The sequence below is a fragment of the Pipistrellus kuhlii genome, unplaced genomic scaffold (assembly GCF_014108245.1).
Source record: "Pipistrellus kuhlii isolate mPipKuh1 unplaced genomic scaffold, mPipKuh1.p scaffold_m20_p_6, whole genome shotgun sequence".
Lineage (NCBI taxonomy): Eukaryota > Metazoa > Chordata > Mammalia > Chiroptera > Vespertilionidae > Pipistrellus > Pipistrellus kuhlii.
The window spans coordinates 31216839-31233281 of NW_023425562.1; the positions used below are offsets into that span (position 1 = coordinate 31216839).

At 40.0% G+C, this 16443-nt stretch overlaps 1 protein-coding gene across 5 annotated transcripts in view; it reads left to right on the top strand.

Annotated features, from left to right (window-relative positions):
* Positions 1-6193: 6193 nt before the first annotated feature.
* DLGAP1 (DLG associated protein 1) overlaps positions 6194-16443 on the top strand; it is a 572027-nt gene continuing 561777 nt past the window's right edge. For 3 of the 5 annotated variants that reach the window (XM_036418494.2, XM_045574247.1, XM_036418496.2), the window contains exon 1: positions 6194-6669. The gene's annotated coding sequence lies outside the window, so the exon portion shown is untranslated. The remainder of the gene's footprint in view (positions 6670-16443) is intronic. The other 2 variants (XM_036418490.2, XM_036418491.2) reach the window with 1 other exon arrangement.

Below are 16443 nucleotides of genomic sequence, written 5' to 3' on the forward strand. Positions count from 1 at the left end.
GTTTATTTCTGGATTCTCAGTTATTGTCCCCCATTGGTCTATGTGTCAGCTTTTATACTGTACCATACATTTTTTTATTACTATAGCTTTTACTCTAGTGCAAAATCAGGAAGCGTGATGCTTTCAGGTTCCTTCTTATTTTTCAATATTGTTTTGGCTATTCAAGGTCTTTTATGGTCCTGCACAAATTTTAGGATTCTTTGCTTTTATTACAGGGGAAAATGCCATTGGGATTTTGATAAAGATTGCATTGAATCTGTAGCTTGCTTTGGGTAATATAGATATTTTAACAATATTAATTATTCTAATCCATGAGCACAAAATATCTTTCCTATTTTTTTGTGTTTCTTCTTCAGTTTTGTTCATCAATGTCTTATAGATTTTAGTATACAGATCTTTCACTTCCTTGGTTAAACTTATTTCTACTTTATTTTCATTGATGCTATTGTAAATGGGTTTGTTTTAAAGGGAATTCTTAAATGTTATACTAATATGCAAAAAGTATGGAGTACATCTTTCTCACAATATATACAATAATATGTAATTAATCTTTTTTTTTAGTTATCAAGATATTCTGAATTTTCCTCCTTTTACTATTATGCTAATGTATAGTTGGTCTGGCGCATGCACTGGAGTATATATGGATGAATGCATATATATGTACTATTCTTTCTTACATTTATCATTTTTAGATTCATTCATATTTATTTTTGCTATAAATTATTATTTCCAACCAATCAAAAATAATGTTAATAACGTTTTTAATTCAGTAGTTAAGAGTCACGCCACTCAAATAAATTATTTTTATAATTTATAATGAAGAAAGAATTAGATTGGACAAGGCTTTCTATGTTATACCTATACTTTGATTTTATCTTGAAGATAAGGAGATGATTGATAAATGTTAAGCATTCAAGTGAAATAGCTTATTGTTCTGTGAAGTTAAAAAAAAAACTTGGTGACTAGATATAGTGGATATAGTGGGAGGAAGAGTCTCCAAATGACTTCTACATTTCTGCCTTTAGTATCTGAATATATGTGCATGGATCAGTAGTGGGAAACTATGGAAAGGCTTAATGCTGGACCAAAGATGGCCCCTTTGGTTTGTATGTACTGAGTTTGTGATTTCTATACATTTCCTGCAGGTGGAGATGTTATATGAGTAGAAATTCATGTTGAACAATCCTATCTTCTAAAACTTTCTCATTCTTTGGTTTCCATGGAACTGCTGTCTTCAGGGCCTTGTGCTTCTGGGTTTTCTCCCACCTCAAATGCTGGGCTCTTCATTCTTCACCAGGGGGATTGCAGAGACTTCCCAGAGCCCTGACCAAGAGTGCTTTCTCTTCAGAGATCTCACTCTCACCAATGCCCTCAGCTACTGTCTTGGGGGCATGATAATTACAGATGTGGTAGGAAAGCTTAAGGGCAGGTAAGTAGAAGGAATACCAGGAGACAGTAAAGTAATCAAAGTTTATAGTGAAAAAATTGATAAATCAGTTATTCACAGTATACAATTCTAATTAGATATCAAGGAAATACAAACTTCAAAGGATCATTTGTTGGGAAAATTAGACCACCTTTATCAGAACAAAGCCAGGTTGCATGCACAGGCCTCCCACCATATTGCAATGGGTGGAAAGTAAATAGAGGTATAGAGAGGTGACAGGCAGAGGAGACCATGTGTTATAGATTAATGTGCAAACAAAATGACCCGTATAAAAGAAGGGCTGAAGCAGAAGCTAAATCAAACACATTCCAGCATTTATATCTTTAATACAAAATGTTAAATAAAACATAAAGCAAAAAAATATTACTTGAAAAGCATTTGAGAATAGCAAGACTATTTCATTTTCTTTTTACTACTAAAAAGAAAAACTAGACACGATGTCTTCATATGTCTCCTCAATATTTTTTTGTATTCTGTTAGCATGAAAAGAAAGCTTTTCCTTTATTAAACCTGATGAGCAATGGGTTTTATTATCTAGCTACAGTTATATTATGTTATACATAGGGTTCTGCTAAATTATATTAAGATATATACTGACATTACAAAATATTCTCTAAGCAGTTCATCTTAATTCAGTCTAACAAATATGTATTTATTTTCTATTGAGAGCTGATTACTATGGTAGGCATTGAAGTACCAAATATGGATAGCTATAGTCTCCAAAACACAACCCAGATACCCTGAAAATGTTAATATAATGTGGTAAGTACTAAGGTAGCAGTAAGTGCAGTGAGTATTGGCAACACTTAATCCAACTGAATGGTTTAGGCATGAGGTAACTGAAACAAGGATAGAAGGAGAAATAAATATTAGCCAGTAAAGGCAGAGAGAGGTCATTCGAGACAGAGACAATAATGTGAAAAAGTTATAGATATATTTCAGAGCACGCAACATGAATGGCATTATAAGCAGCAGTCGGATGTATTGAAGCATAATGTACACAATAACAGGAACAAAGGCAGAAGAAAGAGGTAAAAGCACGTTTCTGAGAGCCTTGTATGTTATTATAAGGAGCTTAACTGTAGGTAAAGCACAGGATTAACATGCTCAGAGTGTATTTTTAAACAACCATTCTTGCTGAAATGAAGAGGAGTAAGACTAGGGGCAAGAAAAGAAGTTAGGAGGATAATAAACCTAGGATGAGATGACAAAGGCAGATGGGGACATAGGAATGATTCATAGGAATGATTCAAGATCAGTTCACATGGTAAGAGAAATCAACAATGTTTATTGATGGATTAGACATCATTGGTGAGTACAGGAGAAGATAACTTGCAAGGTTCTGGGATTGCTGAGTTGGTGGATGGTAGTGCCATCAGTTCCTAAGGTGTAACAAGAAAAGGAATAAATTTGAATGGAGGGAACAGGCAGAAGGTGGTGAATTTAATTTGCAGCTGTTAAGTCTGTGGGACAAGTGCAAATTTCAAATAGATTTGTTTAACAGGTTTTTGGATACACAAATATCTAAACTAGGTGAGAGATCAAAGCTAAGGATATAGATCTGGGATCGCCATTTAAATGTTACGTAAGACCATGGGAATGAATGAGAATGCTTTGTTAATGGAGAAGAAACTTGTATGTCTTCCACATTTACCATTCACATTGCCCTCTGAGTTTTTTTCACAACTATACTTCAATTTAATGGGATTTTTAAATCTGTTTGTCCATGTTGTGGTCTAAGAAGAAAGCAACCATTTTGATATGACCAGAGACATGGATAGGAACCCTGTCTATCCATGTTTTCCAATCTCCTGTTCTTACCAATACATTGCTGACCCTGCCTGCTTTAAGTTATCTTCTCCAGAAGTAAATAGACCTTTGTGCTTCTTCCATAGTAAGAGCTCTCAGGACACCTGCTACCAATAGTGTGCTCCAAGGATTAGCTAAGCTGTCTATGTCAGTTTCCTATGGCTGATGTTGCTAATTACTAGACACTTGGTGGCTTAAAACAACATGAATTTATCATCTTGCAGTTATGGAGATCAGTAGTCTGAAATCAGTTTAACTGAGGTAAAATCAAGAGGTTGACAGACTGGCATTTTTTCCCTGAAGGCTCTAGGGAAGATTCTTTTTTCCTTTTTCAGCTTCTAGAGACTATCTGCATTCCTTTGCTTATCGTCACCTTCCTCCATCTTCAAAAGTGCATCACTCTAACCTTTGCTTCCATCATCCCATCTTTTTTTCCTGCCTTCAACTTTCTTAATTCCCTCTTATGAGAGCCCTAGAGTTACCCCAGCCCATGGGGTAATTCAGGATAAATGTTTCATCTCAAGATTCTTAATTACATCTGCAAATTTTTATGAAAGATAACAGTCACTGGTTTGAGGGATTGGGACATGGACATCTTTCCTGGGCTATTGTTCAGCAACTATACTATCTATGACTAGAAATGAACACAGTTGCTAGCCCTGGCTTGCAGTATTGCTTATAGGCACTATGCTTATATAAAGTAACTGGCCATATATATGATATTTAAATAGCATTCCTTAACTGAAAATAAGTATATGCACAATTACTACAAAAAAGTGCTATCAGTTTTAGTTGCACAATAGCACTGTTCATTTCCAAATACTGTAACTAAGAAATAATGCAAATTTTATAGCTGATCAATGTAACAGACATTGATCATTTTCTGATGTCATCATCAAATGCTTTTTTTCTGTGTTTTTGTTTGTTTGTTTTGTTTTAAATTCTCTCCTGATTATATTTTTTCCATTGACTTTCAGAGAGAGAGAGAAAGGGAGAGAGGGAGGGAGAGAGAGAGACATCTAGTGTTTACCACCCTCATATCCTGACCAGGGCCAGTGATCAAACCTGCAACCCAGGTACACACCCTTGACTGGTAATCAAACCCTGGACTCTTTGGTAAGCAGGCCAACGCTCTATCCACTGAGTCACACTGGCCAGAGCTCAGATTCTGCTTTTTAATCACTCCCTGAATTTATTTTGAGAAATTACTTATTTCCAATCATGTGTACTTTTGGAAGGGTAATAAAACCATTCTGGAAGTAAAAAACCAGTCCTCTCCCTATGTGGGTACAGCCAGGGAGTTAGTGACTGAATGCAGTTTGGCTAGTCAAATGCTCTGCCCTGTGACATTTTGATCCAGTAATGTGAGGTTGGAAAGAACAGATGGCATTTACTCATATTGACTGAGCAGCACCAACCCAAACTGGTTTTGTCTTCCCAGCTTCCTAGCCCTCCAGTACTATCTCAAACCCTGCTTGTTTGCAAGATTGCTCTCCAGCCCTGCTAGGTCACCGAAGGAGGAACACATGAGGCTAGAATGGTGAGGGATTACAAATGTATTCGACCATCAGCACACCAGGTGGCTGAACTTGGATAGCTCCAGCACCCAGTGAAGGGAGTCGGTGGCTCTTTCTGGGTGGAGAATTCTCTGTGCATACCAGGAGGGGAGATCATGGAATGCGATCACCAGCAGGTAAAATTTGTCTCAGCTAAAGGAATGTCCACAGTGAAATGGCCTTGAAAAGCCAGTTCCTAGGGGATGGGAATCAATTCAATTGCTCTGTCAAACCTAATACCCTCCCTTCAACCATGGAAACTTTCAGTATCTTCCCAATACATTACTTTCTCTTAAATTAACGATACTTGGTTTCTGTCACCGATGACTACCCTGAGGATTTACCTCCATTTCTTTGAGTGTTTAGTAATGGAAAATCACTCAGTAAAATTGCAGAAAAGCGATTATTTTTCTGAGTCATATCTTTATGGAAACTGGTTTTCACTTCCCTGCATTTTTAGAACTGTTTTCTTGAAAAACGGATATTCTATTAATATTTATAATTAGATATCACACAAAGCAGATGCTAAATCTTATGCTATAACTTTATGGGTACAATTACATAAAGAAGATTATATACTCTTTGGCATCATGTTCTCTGTGGGAGCTGTGGTACAAAGGACAGTCTCCTATTTTTTATTTTATTTTTTTTAGTACAGGGGAAACAGGCAAACAGTGATTGACCACTTACTTTTAACTATTAAACTATTATCATTGTCATCTTGAACATCAGTTGATTGACTTTTTTTCTCTTTGGCCCTCATCACAATTCACCCGTCACACCATTTATCGCTCTTCTTACCCCCAGGGCACAAGGATTATGTACTGTTTTCAGAGAATACCCAAAGGTGAGGAGCCTGGCTTCCGAAGGCTCTTGGGGTGGGGGGTGGGAAGTTTCAGAGACCAGAGAAGAGGAGAAACAGATTTACTTTTCTGATTACCCTCTGAATACTACACACAGGAACCGGTGGCCTATAGTATAGTGTGCGATCTAAGCCGCACATTCAAGAACTACAGTGGTAGAGATGGGGAAACGGAGGCATAATTGTTTGAAAGTAATGGCACAGGGTTTCAACGTCGGCCCTTGTGAGGCTAGATTCTTCTCCACTCCTCCATCTCCTCTCTGGTGATTACTTCTTTAAAAATTCTACTAGGGACCTCGAGGATAACAAGGAGAGGACAGAGAGACTCTGTGTGATGAGCTGCTGATTCCCTCCCTAAAGAAGGCCAGGTTAGGAGCAGGGTGCCTTCTCCAAGGACCAGGACACCGCTGGAGGGAACGGATGGGCACGCCCACTGACGGGTGGCCGCCTCCCGGCTCCATCCCTGGCTGCTGGGGCTTTCCTCTCGGGCGGGTGTGAGCGCACTTGTCAGGCGGAGGCTGAGCAGGCAGCACCCGCAGGCCGAGGGCACGCCGGGCCGGGGCCGGGGGCCGTGCCGGGGTGGCCGGGGCGGATGGAAGCGGCCAGCTCCCTGCGCCGCTGCCCGCCCGCCAGCTCCGGTGCGGGGGCGGAGGGAGCGCGGGACTCCTCCCCGCCGGATTCACAGGCACCCAGAGGCGGGTGACCAGCCCAGCTCCTGTGTCCCCGCGCTCAGTCTCTGCGCCAGAGGCTGGCGCTGCGCTCAGGTCGCCAGGATCCCGAGGACACGGCCTCTTGGACACCTGGCGCCCCGGTGGATCGGCAGCATCGGCGGCAGGAGTGGCCGCAGCCGCCTTGGCTCTGCTCCCCGCACCCCGCTGAGAGCCTGTCCCGATCCGGGACACCCCTTTCCTCCCCTTTCATCCTCTGTCCGGAGCTCCTGGGACAGACAGACGGCCTCAGGGAGGACCGAGGGCCGGACTGAAAGCAGCGGCCAGGTAACGCGGGCTGCGCCGGGGAGCTGGGGCGTGAATGGGCGGTGGCGGCCCGGGAACCCAGGACATCGCCACTGCCGCGGTGGTCGGGGTGGGTCGTTGCGCGCTAGGTGTCTTGCCCACGGGGAGATTTCTGCTTCACTCCCTGGGGCAGGGATGTGGGATGGGCTCCTGGTCGCCCGCCCCCCACAGGGACCACTTCCCCTTGCCTGGGATGCACTCCGGGCTCCGGGTTACTCCCTCCCCACCAAGGATCCCGGGAATCCCGGGGCCAGCGCGGCCCTCTCCGGGCGGGTGTCCTCTTCGCTCTCCCAGGGCCAGGGGAGGGGATGGATTTCTAATTGCGACAGGGTCCTGGCAGGGGGAGGGGACCAGAACCCCGCTCCTGGTCCTCTCAGAGAGCCAAATCCACACCCCTCCGCGTCCCCAGCCCCTAATGCACCAGGCAGGAGAGGAGGGGGCTGCTCCCTGCAGGGGTTTTCTCCACTCCTGAGTCGTTTCCAAAGCAAGTTGTTGCACTTGCTTTTAGATGACATTTTGGCATTGGTTGCGGAGCCTCCTCCGTGTGTGTGTGTGTGTGTGTGTGTGTGTGTGTGTGTGTGTGTGTGTGTGTATGTGTATGCGCCCGCGCAAGAGAGAGAGAGAAAGCCAGAGAAACAGAGGCACAAAGAGAGGCAGAGGCACCGGGTGAGATCAAGGTAGAGCAACACACACACACACACATACACACACGCACACACACATGCAGGCACACACACACACACACACACACACACACACACACACACACACACCAGGGTCCTAGGAGGAGTCTACTGGAGAGTTGCTGGCGAATGGGGCGGCGGGCGATGAGACCCAGTATTCAGCGACTTGAATGAGCGCAGTTGGAGCCCAGACCAGATGGGGACCTTTCCTTGCAGCCGGGAGGGATAACAAATTGCACTTTCATTGAGGGTCGGCTGCAGCTGCATGCAGGACGGACCTTCCCAGGGCCCCGCGGGATGAAGACGCTGCATTCAGGGCTCTGGCTGCCTCGCTCTCCAGGCAATGCGAGCTGCCCTTGCGTGGTGGATGGCAGTGAGTGGAAGGCGGCCTGGGAGGGGGCGGCCCGCTGCCTTCGGGCTCCGGTGTCCGAGACATTGAATGCCTATGCCTATGCCTATGCCTATGCCCATGCCTATGCCTGCGCACCAGTCTGTCCCCGCTCCTGGGCTCGCCTCCCTCCTGGCCAGGAGCGCTGTGGGCTTTTCTGTCTGAGCAGAGGGAGGCTTTTGGAGGGGGATGCATTTGAGGTGGAGAGACAGTCCGGACAGGCACCCCAGGTGGCGGAGATGTTGTTTCTTTTATGGACTCAGGCGAGATGGTACACGCTGGACACAGTGAGTCTGGCTCCGCTGTGGGAGAGATCGATGCTTCCTGTCTCACCCGGGAAGAACACGTGAAGTTATGGGATTACACGTTGGAAGACGTATAAGAAAAGTGTCCATGAAAGGCAGAGCTGTAGCTTTGGTCGTCTTCACAGATGACTTTGTGGAACAATGTGAGTTGTAGTCAGACGCTTGGAGGGGGAGTGTGTGTAGAACTAGGAAAGTGATTTTGGCACCAAATGTGAACACCACACCATGTACATGGTTGTTACCAGAAAGGTGCTCATTGCCTTTTGACTTATTTATAGAGCATTTCGTGGCAGGAAACAGCTTTGCACTGGCCTACCTAATTTTGCATACATAGCAATACTCTTTTCCCAACTTGAATGGAAATGACATGAAGGCAAAGATGCTACAAGTATCCTAATTTATTTAATGTCAGAATAAAGTTGTTGTTTTTTTGCTTATATTTTTAAAAAGGAAATTCAAAGCCCAAAGGAAATATTGAATCTATCTAAAATGTATGAAATTTAATGTTTTGAATATAAAAGATTGGTTCAGAAAATCATATGCTGTCATGACATAGAAAAGTTCATAGAAATCTAATGTCAATAGCCTTGTTATTTATTTCCTTAGGATTTATTAGTTCAAAGTTTAAAGGTGCTATAAAGGAAGTCACTGCATTCAAATATTCCTAGTTCCAGACCTAAAATTCCCTGATTTTTAAAAATTGTCTCCCTGAGGAGAAAGTATTAGTTTACTTCGTATGAGGAAAACCTGAATGCATTTGCAAGTATGGGGTCTTTTTTTTTTTTTTTTTTTTTTTTTTTTTTTTTTTTTTTTTTTAAGATTTACATGTGTCTATAAAACACAGAAACAATTGTGCTTGGGCAGAATAATACATATGAGTTATCTTTATGGGATATATTTATGATTTAGTATCTTTAATTTCTTCTTCAATATAAACTTTGTTCTGCCAGGATGAAAACCTTGTGAAACCATATCAGTGATTATTGAAATCAAGACTTTTCTCTCAAAATATTATGGAGCCCATAAAAAGAAATAGCCTAAAACTACATGCTGTTCTACTTTTTAAGTCCTATTAAGCGCAAGAGCCAAATTGAATCACCCTTGGAAATACAAATTACATGTACTTAGATTTAACTCCATTGGGTATATATGTCTTTGTTTCATATAGCCAACTAGATTGGTCTTTTAAAACATAAAATTGAAATTCAGAAGAGGGTAATTGAAGTATTACTGTCTACTCATTTAGCATACTTAGTAGCGTAGTAGTAGTTCAGCTACCACTTAATTGAGACGTGTACCATATTCTCTGAATAGAAACTTCTCTGGAAACGAAGAATTCAGCATTCTGATTTTGTATTTCAAATACATCAAAAATAGTAAAGTGCTATCTAGCTGTATATTTTTATAGTGACATTTCTATGATAGATTCAAATTCACATTGTGGTGCCTTCTTGGTCATTCCCACAAATTGTCCCGCCCTTTATCTGAGCAATTCTGCTCCAAGCTGAAGGATCTGTTTCCTCTTAGGAAATATTCAGTTGGAAGATTTTTATGAAGGTTTCATCTCTATAGAAACCATACTTGGCCTCTCCATGCTTAATTTAAAGCTCTTTTGTTTCTTTTCTCTTTTCCCTTTGGCAATTATTTTCTCCTGCTAAAGGAGCACCATTTAACAGGAAGGCTGTTAAAGGGCTTATGGAAAATCGAAACACTTTTCTCCAATCCTCACCTCCCACACTTAAATCGTATGCCTTATGTCTGTGGTATGTTGTTCTCTTTATATATTTTTATTTTAAAACACAATCAGAAGAAGGCTTTGCTTACGTTCTAGAAAGCTTTGTGCTGCTGAGACACTTGGAAGTTTAAAAGCACCCTATGTCTTGGGCTGTCTCTTTTATTTCCAGAAGCTCTAAGGGCTTATAATTCTCTACTTTCAGAAACAAGGATAATTCCAATGGTCCCAAATGTCTTCCTCCCCCTGCTTAAATATATATATAACATGGGACATTTGCAGCCTGTTACTATCCAGTGAAGGTGATTTTCTCTGGATGAGTGGTCCATCAGGAATTGCCAAAGATGTTGTTTCTAGGAAGGTCTAAAACATTCTTCAAGCACAGAGGAGGATTTAGAACTCATCTTCAGTCATTTACTTTAATTTAGTAAAACATTCACTGGCAACTCATTGTATAGGATACCACGTACCAGTTCCTTTTCTGCTAACACATACTATCTGGCTTATGCAAAACATATATTTGCTATATACAATGTACCATTAATGCATAAAGCATTGCAGCATTTGCATATATATGCTACTTTTTTTTTGTGTAACCCTGCAACATACAAACCTGCAGAGTAAAGCATGGGACTGAGAGCAGGAAAGTTGAGATGTGGCTATTGGGAGGCTAAAATGGTGAATGACTTCCCTTTGAGGTCTTTTCTTTCTTACTCCGATTGCACAGAGTTTGGTATTGCATCTGAGATGTGATGACCTATCAATGTTATATCCTCCACTGTAGCAAATGGTAGGGGCCAGACAACTGGTATATGAGTGAGAAACTTGAGATATTCTCTGCCTTTATTGGCTTAAGATTTCTCCTGATTGGTATTGACGATTATTTTCTCCTTCCTATAGTAGTTGATGATGCCTGGATAAAAGTGACATCCCACTTCAAAAGACACATCACATAAAGGAAGCCCTTTGGATATATATAGCCACAAATCATTGGCCCAGAATCTTGGGCTTTTTCTTGGGTAGTTGAGAACCAACATAATTAGCCTGTGGTTGACCCACATGGGGTTGTTGTGAACTGGGTATCAATGCTCTGGATCTGCTGTCAAGACACAAACCCACAGTCCTGGCAATGGTCTGAAACCAAACTGTGCATTTTCATAGTCATTTATAGCTCACTCATCTGTTGTCGTTGACGATTTCTGAATCTTCTCTCCATTTGTTCAGATTTGTAAAATCATATTTGTAAGCAGCAACACAAAAGCAAGCATGAAAAGTGTGATTTGGCAGCATGTTAACTGCCTAGACCTGCCAGGTCTTCTTAGTATTCAGCAAAGTAGAGGGCTTTTGGAAGCCATGGATAAGCATTAAGAGAGGAGGATTTGTTCTGGGACTCACTCACCCCCCTGGTTTGTGCATCCCAGTTTGCAGCAGGAGGACTCAGAGACATTTATTTAAATGACTCCCTTCGACAGCTCTTGGGAAGGTCTCTCTCTTTAGGCACATTTCCAGCTGACACGGTTTTGGCTAATTTGAAAACATTTGCTAGAGTAACTTCCCTTTTCACTCTGCTACTTTGGAATGGCTAAGAGTATATGATAGGAGGACAGACATGAACCCTTACTCTAACTCCATAATTATAAACTTTCCCAGGGGACCCTACCTTTCCTGGTTTCTGTTATATTTCAGGGGAAATGCAGTATGAATGTGAATATATCTCTGGACTAGAAATTCCCCTGCTAGATATCACTGAGATTTCTTTACAAAGCACATGCTGCAGTTTCAGAGGAAAGTGGCATTTTGATCTTGTCTCAGACTTTGCAAACACTATCCTTTGATGTGATGCATTGCTCTACTCTAGCAAAAAGACAAGGCACAGTTCCTCCTTAAAAGTTCTTTTCCCAGACATGAACCCAGAAGGCAAAGGAACAGTTTTCATTTTTCTTTCTAACAGGCAGGCACTTTTCCAGTGAGAGCTTGGAGTGGGCAGCGAAGGAACCTCGGGGCTGTAAAACCTTTAGAAGTTTATTGTGTGAACCCTGGCCTAGCCATTCAGATGAGACTTACTTGACTCTGTAGCTTCTATGCAACTGAATGAGATGTCTTTCCCCCTCACTCGCCCTGCAACGCTGCTCACATTATTTCTTCTTTCTTAAACATCAGCTGAAAAGTCATTTAGTCAGTAAAGCTTGCCAGCTGAATGCACTTTTAGTGCTCTATATATTTTGGTGTGATCCTTTTATAGTAAATAAAGAGTTGACTTTTGTTATTATCCAATAGACTGCCTTCCCTGCTGAACTGTGCATTCCAGGAAATCAAGAACTCATTATAGCATGTTCACTAAATATCACTGCCTAGCACCAAACCTGGCACTTAAATAAGCATTGGTTGAGGGAATAAACAAGTGAGAGAATGGTCCAACTCTTTAAGGACCATAATTCCAAGGGTGGCATTAACCTGGCTTTGCATGGCCCTACTTGCAGTCTCAAACTCTTTGCCCTCAAGCATACTCTGAAAATACCCAGTAGGTATTTTCATAGAGCTAAAAAGAAAAGGATTAAAAAGCAGAAAAAGATTCCTTCTTACTCAATATATTAATAGCTTCACCACTCCCCTTGTCTGCACATTGACTGTATCCTTGCCTTTCAAGGCTTAGCTCAAACTTCTTTCCTGAACTTTACTCCATCAGGTTGAATATTCCTTCCTGTGCCTCCAATGAATCTTCTCCTTACTTATATCTTGGTTTTGCATTTCATTTTTTTGTTTATGAGACCTTAAGGTCAAGGGATAACAGAGATAGGGGCTAAGATAAGGTTTGCATATGGAAGGGTTACAACTGTTCATGGAGGAATGAAAGATGACAGGGATGAGAGACAAATGTAATGGGAAAAAGGGTGGTGACTACAACTGATTCTCTTCTTTGAGGTTGATTTCTGTATAGGTATTAGTTAGTCTCTCATTCATAGGAGAAATTGAAACTTACCATTTAAAATTATATGAAATCATAGTCTTCTAGGTATTTCCATGATTTTTTATACTAATTTCTGGCCAGCCATGGGATATATTCTGACCTATTCTATGCTTTAGATATTCTGCTTTAAGAGTCCTAAGGGATCTAGATTACAGGTATTAGATATTTGCCCTGAATATATTCATTCTAAGAATCAGCAAACAAAAAACAATGATAATATCTCCAGTAAGTCATTAGTGTGGATAATACAGAAGAGCAAAACATAATTCAAATCCCTGGGAAACTTAAATGCAAAGGATATATCCATTTAATGCAAAGGATAAGATTAAGATGCAATCTTAAGAAGTAATTTGTGCCCAGCCAGTATGGCTCAGTGGTTGAGCATCAACCTATGAACCAGGAGGTCACAGTTTGTTCCCCGGTCAGGGCACATGCCTGGGTTTCCAGCTCGATCCCCAGTGCGGGTTATGCAGGATTGGGCCAATCAATGATTCTCTCTCATCATTGATGTTTCTATCTCTCTCTCATCCTTCTTCTCTGAAATCAGTAAAAATATATTTTTTAAAAGTGCTTTGTCAGAATGTGTTATAAAATAAAACTAAGTGCTTAAATATCTGGGACTAATCATACTTCTTCTTATTTTTTTTTATGGAGAGGCAGAGCTCCACAAAGAATGGGATAATTGTGTAATGCTTCCCAAAGAGGAAGGTCTTAAACTGGACTAGTGTGGTTGGATAAGGATTAAATGGAAGAAGCGTTGGCTTTTCTGATAAGGCAGAAGGTTGTTAACAAAGACATAGAGATGCACTGTACTGGCACAAGAACAGACATATAGATCAATGGAGAAGAACAGAAATTCCAGAAATTGAATCAAGCCATTGTGGTCAATTAATATTTGGCAAAGGAGGCAAAAGCATACAGTGGAGTCAAGACAGTCTCTTCAGTAAATGTGCTGGGAAAATTGGACAGATACATGCCAAAAAAAAAATGACCTAGACTACCATACACAAGAGTAAACTCAAAATGGATAAAAGTCTTAAATATAATTTGTGAAACCATAAAAATCCTAGAAGAAACCACAGGCAGCAAAATCTCAGACATCTCTCATAGCAATATGTTTACAGATACATCTCCTAGGGCAAGGGAAACTAAGGAGAAAATAAAGAAATGAGACTAGCCAAAACAAAAGATTTCTACTCAGCAAAAGGAAACAGTATCAGCATGAAAAGGGATTCCACCATGGGAGAACATAATATTTGGCAATGATACATCTGATAAAGGGTTAATATCCAAAATATATAAGGAGCTATACAACTTAATAAAAGGAAGACAATCCAATTTAAAATATAGACCTGACTAGACTTCTCCAAAGTGGACATACAGAAGGCCAAGAGATGTGTGAAAAAATGCTCAAAGTCACTGATCATCAGAGAGATGCAAATTAAAAGGATAATGAAGTATCACCTCCCATCTGTCAGAAAGGTTACCAACAACAAATCAACATATGACATGTGCTAGCAAGGATGTGGAGAAAAGGAAACCCTAGTACTGGTGGAAATGTAGACTGGTGCAAACCCTATGGTTTCCTCAAAAAGTAAACACCCAGTGATCCCACTTCTAGAGATATATCTTAAGGGACCCAAAACACCAATAAGAAAGAATGTATGCACTCATCTGTTCACAGCAGAGTAATTTATAATAGTTAAGATCTGGTAACAGACCAAGTGACCATCAGTAGATGAGTGGATAAAAACGTGGTACATTTATGCCATGCAGCAATAAAAAAGAAGGATCTCTTGCCTTTTGAGACAGCATGGAGGGACCTGGAAAGTATTATGCTAAGTGAAATAAGCCAGTCAGAGAAAGATAAGTATCACATGATCTCACTCATATGTGGAATATAAGGAATAAAATAAATTGATGAACAAAATAGATTCAGAGACATAGAAGCATGGAACTGATTGAAATCTCAGAGGGAAGCCAGGGAAGAGACCTACCAAAGAACTTGTATGCATATATGCATAACTCATGGACACAGACAATAGAGTGGCAAAAACTTGGAGCCAGGGATGGAGGTTAGAAAAGGTCAATGGGGGAAATAAAGAGACATATGTAATACTTTCAGCAATAAAGATTTAAAAAAATAAAGATATATAGATGCAAACCAATGACATTTTCCTGGTTGAGGAGAATGGTATTCTGTTCTAGTTCCTCTAGTGCATTTTAATTAGGGCTGGAGATGAATTTGATTAGGAAAGATGAATATATACTGAGTGGCCAGATTATTATGATCTCTAAACATATAATAATCTGGCCTCTCAGTGTGTGTGTGTATATATATATATATATATATATATATATATATATATATATATATTATGGAGTATTTCAATGACTACATAAGAATGTTCACAATGGATAGCAACATTAGAAGATTTTGAGTGGACAGCAACATGAACAAGTGGCCTCTTGAATTGATGGAAATAGATGAGTCTACAACTAGATTGGGACAGAGAGAAGTATTAAGAGGCTTTTGCACTAATCAAGCAATAAATGATGAGAACCAGGTCTAGGGAATTAAGAATGGGAGAAAAGAAGACATGAAATATTTTGAAAAATTTTCAAGTATTATTTGACTCTCACTCTCCACTTACTCAGTATCTGTGTCACAAACTATTTTTCAATTATTTATTATTAATTAAAAGTTATTGTGAAGTATTTCACTAACACCCAAAATTAAGTAACAATATAATAAGCACTATCTAGATTTTGAAATAAGTATTAATTAAATATGTATATTGTTATTATTCCCAGTGTACTCTCTCTCCAAGCATGTCTCCCCAAGCTGTATGCTAAATTTATGTGTAACATTTCCATGCATTTCCTTATACTTTTCTATGTATGTATATAAACCTAAGCAATATAGTCTCATTTTGCTTTATGCTGTTTTTAAACTCTGTGTAAATAGTAACATGCTTTTTATAGTCTTCTTCCCCTTGCTTTAATTGATTCGTGTTTTATTCATTCATGTAGGTTTTATTTATTCATTGTTACTGCTATATGGTATTCCATTGAATAATATATCATGAATAATGAACCAGTCTTCTGTTGATAGACATTTAGGGTATTTTCCAGCAAGGTTGAATTGAACATTAATATGTATACTTCCTTGTGCTAACAAAGAGGATCCTTTTCATAGACTATCTCCTTTGGAGTGGAATTGTAGAAAGATGGGATTTATATGTTCACAGTTAGCAAATAATGCTAAATTACCAAAAAGGGTTGTGCCTCTTTATATTCCCATTAGCAGTCTACAAGAGCGCCTTTTTGTCCCATATCCTTGCAAACGCTTGATACATTTTATTTTTTTGGCCAATTTTATGGATGTGGGGTGATATCTCCTTATAGTTTTAATATGTTCTTCCCTGATTGCTAGTCATGTTGAACTTTTTTCCTATCTTGATTAGTAATCAGGTATCTGTGGAATGCTTAGTTATATATGCTGTCCACTTTTTTTTTTTTTTAAATCGCACTGATTTATTAGAGCTATGTATACTAGATACAAGACTATTTCTGTAATATGCACTTCAGTTATCTTTGCTGAACTGGTGGCTTGTTTTTCATTTTTATTATGTCTTTGAATGAAATGATTATTAATTTTTTAACTTTATTGTTCAAAG